Source organism: Aedes albopictus, chromosome 2 (genome assembly GCF_035046485.1).
Source record: "Aedes albopictus strain Foshan chromosome 2, AalbF5, whole genome shotgun sequence".
NCBI lineage: Eukaryota > Metazoa > Arthropoda > Insecta > Diptera > Culicidae > Aedes > Aedes albopictus.
This window is the reverse complement of record NC_085137.1, coordinates 460,233,256-460,239,084: the sequence shown is the minus strand read 5'-3', so window position 1 is coordinate 460,239,084 and position 5,829 is coordinate 460,233,256. Positions and strand designations below refer to the sequence as shown.

Below are 5,829 nucleotides of genomic sequence, written 5' to 3'. Positions count from 1 at the left end.
GGCTGCAAAAACAGTTTTAGCCAAAGTGCACACCGTGTACAAACTATACGTGCGCATTCTGGCGCGATCTGATGCTGCCTGTTTCGAACGCAGCTGGCTGAGAATCCAAGATAAGCGCGACAATATCTATCTGAGCTTTCTTAAGGTCTGTTCCAATTGGCGTAAAATTAATTTTCACTTAAATTTGACTGTTCGATAATTATTTCCTTTGGAGAACTTTCATGTTTTAGTGTCGAACTGTCAAATTTAAGTAAAAATTAATCTTAATTCGCGAATTGGAATAGACCCTTAAAGGTCTGGATCATGATTCAAACTTGTTAAAACTACTGTATTTTACAAGCACAGTAGCACCGCACAGCGGCGTAACTGCGTACCAAACACCACCTGTAAAATGTTCATTTGACATAAAGTGCATTTTCAAAACTATAACTGAGTTTGTTATAATGTTCATATAGACATGATCCAAATAAATTTATGTGTATTATAACTAACCTTGTTATAATTCTGATATAATAAAATCAGGGTTTCAAATCATTTTTGTCAAATATATCTAAATATAACAAACCGTGATATATCTATCAACCGTTGATATAATTTTGTTATATTTTTGTTATGCCTTTCTGATCGGGTATGTGCATCAGCAGCACCCTTTTCGACCTGATGCAAAGCACCCTTCAGGTAGTTGAGGGTTGGTGTCGCCAATATGGCCTTTCGGTAAATCCGAGTAAAACATCTATTGTTCTTTTTACGGAAAGGCGAAACCGTAATGGCGTTCGACCTTTGCGTCTTTTTGATTCTGAAATCAATGTGACTGAACAGGTAAAGAACGTTGGAGTCATTCTTGATTACAAGCTTTCCTGGACACCTCACATTGAGTTCAGAATCAAGAAAGTGCACGTGTTGTCCCGAGTGGTCAAGGCGAATTTGTCATCCGACTAAGAAGACGACTAAAACCTTCCCTGTTAAAACTACAACTCATCATTTTATTCAAATTTTAAACCTTATATATAATTACAATTTTTTGGTTATTTTTTTCTCCCCCCACTTAACTTAACTTAAGCGCCTAGCGTCACATTCTCCGCTCTCGCTCTCTTTACTAAAGTACCAACATTCTAGTACTTCGAAAAGCGCGAGAGAGAAAGCTCGCGTCTCTTACTTAGTATCTAATTGGAAGCGGCTAGAATGCTTCCTTATATGAGTCACATGTTTTATTATGTTATACTCCGGTAGTTATGCATTCTTTTTGGCTTACCGTATGCCAACTAGAACAGGTAGAGACCTGCTGAAGCAAACTAGGTCACCCGCTGACCAACTACCGCGTATGATTTGTTTATTTCGCTTTCGCGCATGTCACATATGATGATGCAATAATTTAAATGTACCGTATGTAGGTAGCTACCATCCTAGCTTGAGTCTTGCTCATGATGATGCAAATGATCAGTTAATGAAAGCAAATAACTAATGAATAATGAATGATTAATTAATCAATTAGGCTATGGTTGGTTCAATATCCCCTTCGTTAATTAGCTGTTTGATATCTTTAATTGAAGATACAAACGGTTAGCGTTGGTTATTATTATTCATGAATTTATAAAATGATATTGGTTATAAAATGAAATGAAATATGTATATCTTTGGAGACAATTCTTCTTAACAAAGTTGGTAGTATTTTATCCTCGACGCAATTTTCCTGATTAATTTATCGTAACCAATGTACTCCTGAAATAATAATTCTGCAAATTTACTAGGAATTTACTTTGAAACAATTTCCTTTCTACCATTCATGTTGTATGATACGCTTGAGAGCATGTTGTCCTTCGCCTTCGCCTCATTGGTCATCCTCTCGTTCCTCAAGTTTCCATCACAGTTCTGCTTATCACGTTCACATACTTAAACTTGTCCAGTCAGATAGAATATCTTACGTTGGGTGTTAGGTATGGACTTCCTTCGTCGCGATATCAATGCTGCAATCGTTCCTCTGTTACTCCATTCCTGCTGATCCATCGCGACTTTCCAGGTGTTGCCTTCTTCTGAGTATTTCCCGCTCATCTCTCGTTCACTTCTCCCAGTTGGTCATGAAAATTGAATTTTCTGATGCAAATATTGTTTTCTTGTTAAAAAAACGTTTTTTTCCAAATTGGTTCGTGAAACAGGTTCGTGGTTTTTAATCGTAGAATGCTTTCCAAAAAAAATGATAGATCGAATGACCTACAGTGCAGAAAACTTCCGCTATGGTTTGAGAACTTCCTTAATTCTCTTTAAGCACATAATTTGGCTTCAATAAACGTCTTTTGACGATATGATTTTTTGAATAATGAATATTGTTTTGACTCGCTTTCCATATGTGCACCTTCTCGTGTGTGATGGTCTCGTTCTACCAAAGAATATCCAATACCCTCTACCATACCCTCTACCTTCCGTTGACTGCTATTTTATATGTTTGACTGATATGTTGCTTGCCTTTGATTCCGCGGTATGCCGGCTACGAATGATGATGTCTTCTCGGGTCACTAGCTCTCAAGGTGTATGTAATGTCACTTTTGCGCGGTAATACCTATTTCTTTTTTTCCCTAATTAGTGATCGCTTTTGTATTGTATATTTTTTTATTTTTTATTTTTCCCTGATTATTTATCCCCTTATTGGTTAATGTGGTCCCTTACGACCCTTACTGACTCTTTATGTGTCTATTTATCTCTTAAATTTTTAATCATTCTAGTTGGGATATTGACCATTATTGATTGTCGTTTCACTATTTTGAAATGCATTGAAATTAGTGTTTGAGATTTAAATCTGTACAAAATGTACATTTGTAAAGGGATTTTGATTCAAATTTTGAGTAGTATTCACGATTTCCAAAAATGAAATTCCAATGGAATGTAACATTTCTCGTCCAAAATAGAAATGCATCTTTTCCGTTAGAATTATACTTACACTTTTCCGTTTTTTTTTTTTTTCGGGCTTATCTGGATGGATACTCCCCCTTTTCCACAGCTTTTTCATGGGTGGTGTAGGTTATCCGTTGTCTAAAAACAACTTCTTCCTTTCGTCATTTCCCCTCTTCAGACATCTAAAGGGATTTTAGATGGTTTTCCCTGCTGTAGTTTTCCACATCTCCAACTAAGTTTTAACCCTGTAACGAGACTTAGATTTTGATGTATATAATGTTGGAGAAAGAAAAAAAAAATGCTCTTATACTAGTACAGTAAGGACCCGATTTTGTCAGCCCCATTTTTCGACAAACTTTTCGCTCTCGTTATCCTACGGTCAAACTTCAATCAATTCATTAATGTTTACCATCAAACTACAGCTAAGGTGCAGAACATACAGGAATAAAAAGTATAAAAAACGGTTTAGGCTTTTGAGGAGAGCAAAAAATGTATTCCGAAAAGGGGCTGACAAAATCGGGTCACTTATGTACCGCGGTAATCGCCTAAAGGTATGTAACGATTAGCTTTTGTGTACAGTTGATTTTTTTTAGTACTCGTATCGTAGCTTTATATGGTGAGTAACTTAAAATCACCTTTTCATGTCCTCAATATAGTAATTTTGCTGATCTTGCTTATAATAACACCGGTTTACAAAACTTACAATCATGAGCATTGGTTACCTTGGAACATTAATTCAATTATTTAAAAAAAATATTTTCTACACTTATAACTGCTTATTTTTCGTTAGTAGTAGGCAGAAATTTAATCTAAATATGTATATGAATTATTTTATTTTTGTTTCTTTTTTCGACTATCTGTATTGAGAAATTATATATATCTATTGAAACCAAATACTGTTTGATAATACAGTTTGATAATAATACCAATAGGAGCAAAAGATATTCGAAGTTGGTAGTATTGGTAATAAAAAAAAAAAAACCTTGATTTAAAATCGACAATGTTTTCAAAAAAATATGTATATATATAAATGTTGGGTGCAACAGTAATATTCTCGGTTGTGTTTTTGTACTTAGTGTATGAATCCACGCTAGAATATACGTATCAAATTATTAGATTCGAAAAATTTTTGTGTACTAGTGTAATAAAACCGAAATGTTCAATGTTCAATTATCGACGGTTTGCAACAGCGGTGCTACACATCAGCTTGTTGACGGTTTAAATTTTTGTTTTTGTTTTTTTTTTTCTTTTTGCTTCGCGGGTTTCGGTACCTCGTGTTTGGCTAGAAGTCAGAATCGTAAATTGCTAACCTAACCTTAATTTTAAATTCGACTCTAGTATAAATATCTCGTGGTTTGTGTCAATCGGTCCAGTTGTTCCAGCTAACGAAATCAACGAGTCATCATGAACTTCGATAACGGATCTTCTACTCCCTTCACTCCGAAGGTGGGAGTGCAGCGTCGATACACCCTCAGGCCAAGGGTTGCGGCTCAACTCAACCGTTCCACGGAGGCTCCCCTCAGGCCAAGGGTTGCGGCTCAACTCAACCGTTCCACGGAGGCTCCCCTCAGGCCGAGGGTTGAGGCCTACCACCGTCTGGATCTGAACGACTCCAAGGAAGTAGGAGCCACGTTCTGAAATCCGCTTTAACAATACACTAGAACTTAAGTACAAGTTCTTTGGTCCTTATAGCATGACTGGATAAATTAATTTGGCTGAATATTATAAAGGTATCAATAGCTTTATAAAGCGATGGTGTTTAATAAAAAAAAGGTAAGTATTGAATCAGAGTTTGGAAGATTCATTCAAAATTGAAAAAGCTTGGAAGATTCATTGAAAGAATCGCCCATTTCCATGCTGCTGTGAATCACATTTTTCGTTCGCACTCCTGGATTGCACACTCTCGCATATCAGTTGTTTATCGTACACTTGGCCATTAATTTTGCCAAGCCTGTCTTTAGGTAGAGAGAGTAAAGCTTTCTCGGAATACTGTGTTGTACTAAATCCCATTGGATTTAGTATATTCTTAGTAAATGAGAAAGTTTATATTTTTGTTTTGTTTTACGCTTTGTCAAACCAAGTTTATTAGTTAAATAGTAAATTGGTGTGTACTTCGACAATGGGTTCGACGAAGTTTTGGTGTAATGTTCTTATTTTTGTAAGAATAGTTTTCCTTACGTAATGCGATAACTAACGGTAAGCGCAAGTAGAGTATGTTGCTTGGGTTTAGTAATTGACTGTTCGTCTTAAAGGCGCTCCCCTCTGCATGCTGGAGTGTCTTAAGTTTTTATTATTGATTTTGTTGTCTGTTATTTTCGATTGAAGTGAGAGTTTTTTTGTATGTTCTGGGAGTTCCAAATAAGCTTCAAGGTAGTATTCTTCCTTTTCTCCTATTATCGGAAGGGCTGGAAGATCTCTAGATTTGTGTACACTTAATTTCTGTTCCGTTTTCAATCCTGTACTACATTGGGAACTTTTTCTTGTATTTTGATTATCTTGGACAATTTTATGTGGGTTGTTTATGACTCCTAAATGTAAAATGTCTGATTTATTATATCGAGACGGTGTTTTCGTATGATACTCCTTATGACAAGAAATGTTCCCTTTAAAACAACAAATGAACGAAATTATTATAATGATCAGTATAATAACTGTCCCCGCAGATAAGCTGTAATGGCCTTCGGGCAATGCCGGCGAATCTTTGGTACAACTTGGGGTCTAAAAACCAAGTATATCAAATGGATCTACACATTTCATGTTCGGTCAATATTGGTCTATGGATGTCTTGTGTGGTGGCAAAAGGACGAAGTGAAAACGGTCCAATCAAAATATGGCCATCTCCAAAGGATGTGCTTGTTGATGGCGATGTCTGGAGCGTTCTCTTCAACTCCCACGGCGGCGCTCGAAGCTGTCTTTGATGTTGCCCCACCCCACATTCATCTC

General features: G+C 36.4%; 1 long non-coding RNA gene across 1 annotated transcript; it reads right to left on the bottom strand.

Moving 5' to 3' along the window:
- Window positions 1-955: 955 nt before the first annotated feature.
- Window positions 956-2,095, bottom strand: LOC134287416 (uncharacterized). The gene is made up of 2 exons (XR_009997294.1): window positions 1,779-2,095; window positions 956-1,733 (listed from the first exon to the last, which is right to left on the bottom strand). It is a non-coding gene; the product is annotated as an uncharacterized LOC134287416 (long non-coding RNA).
- Window positions 2,096-5,829: the final 3,734 nt, after the last annotated feature.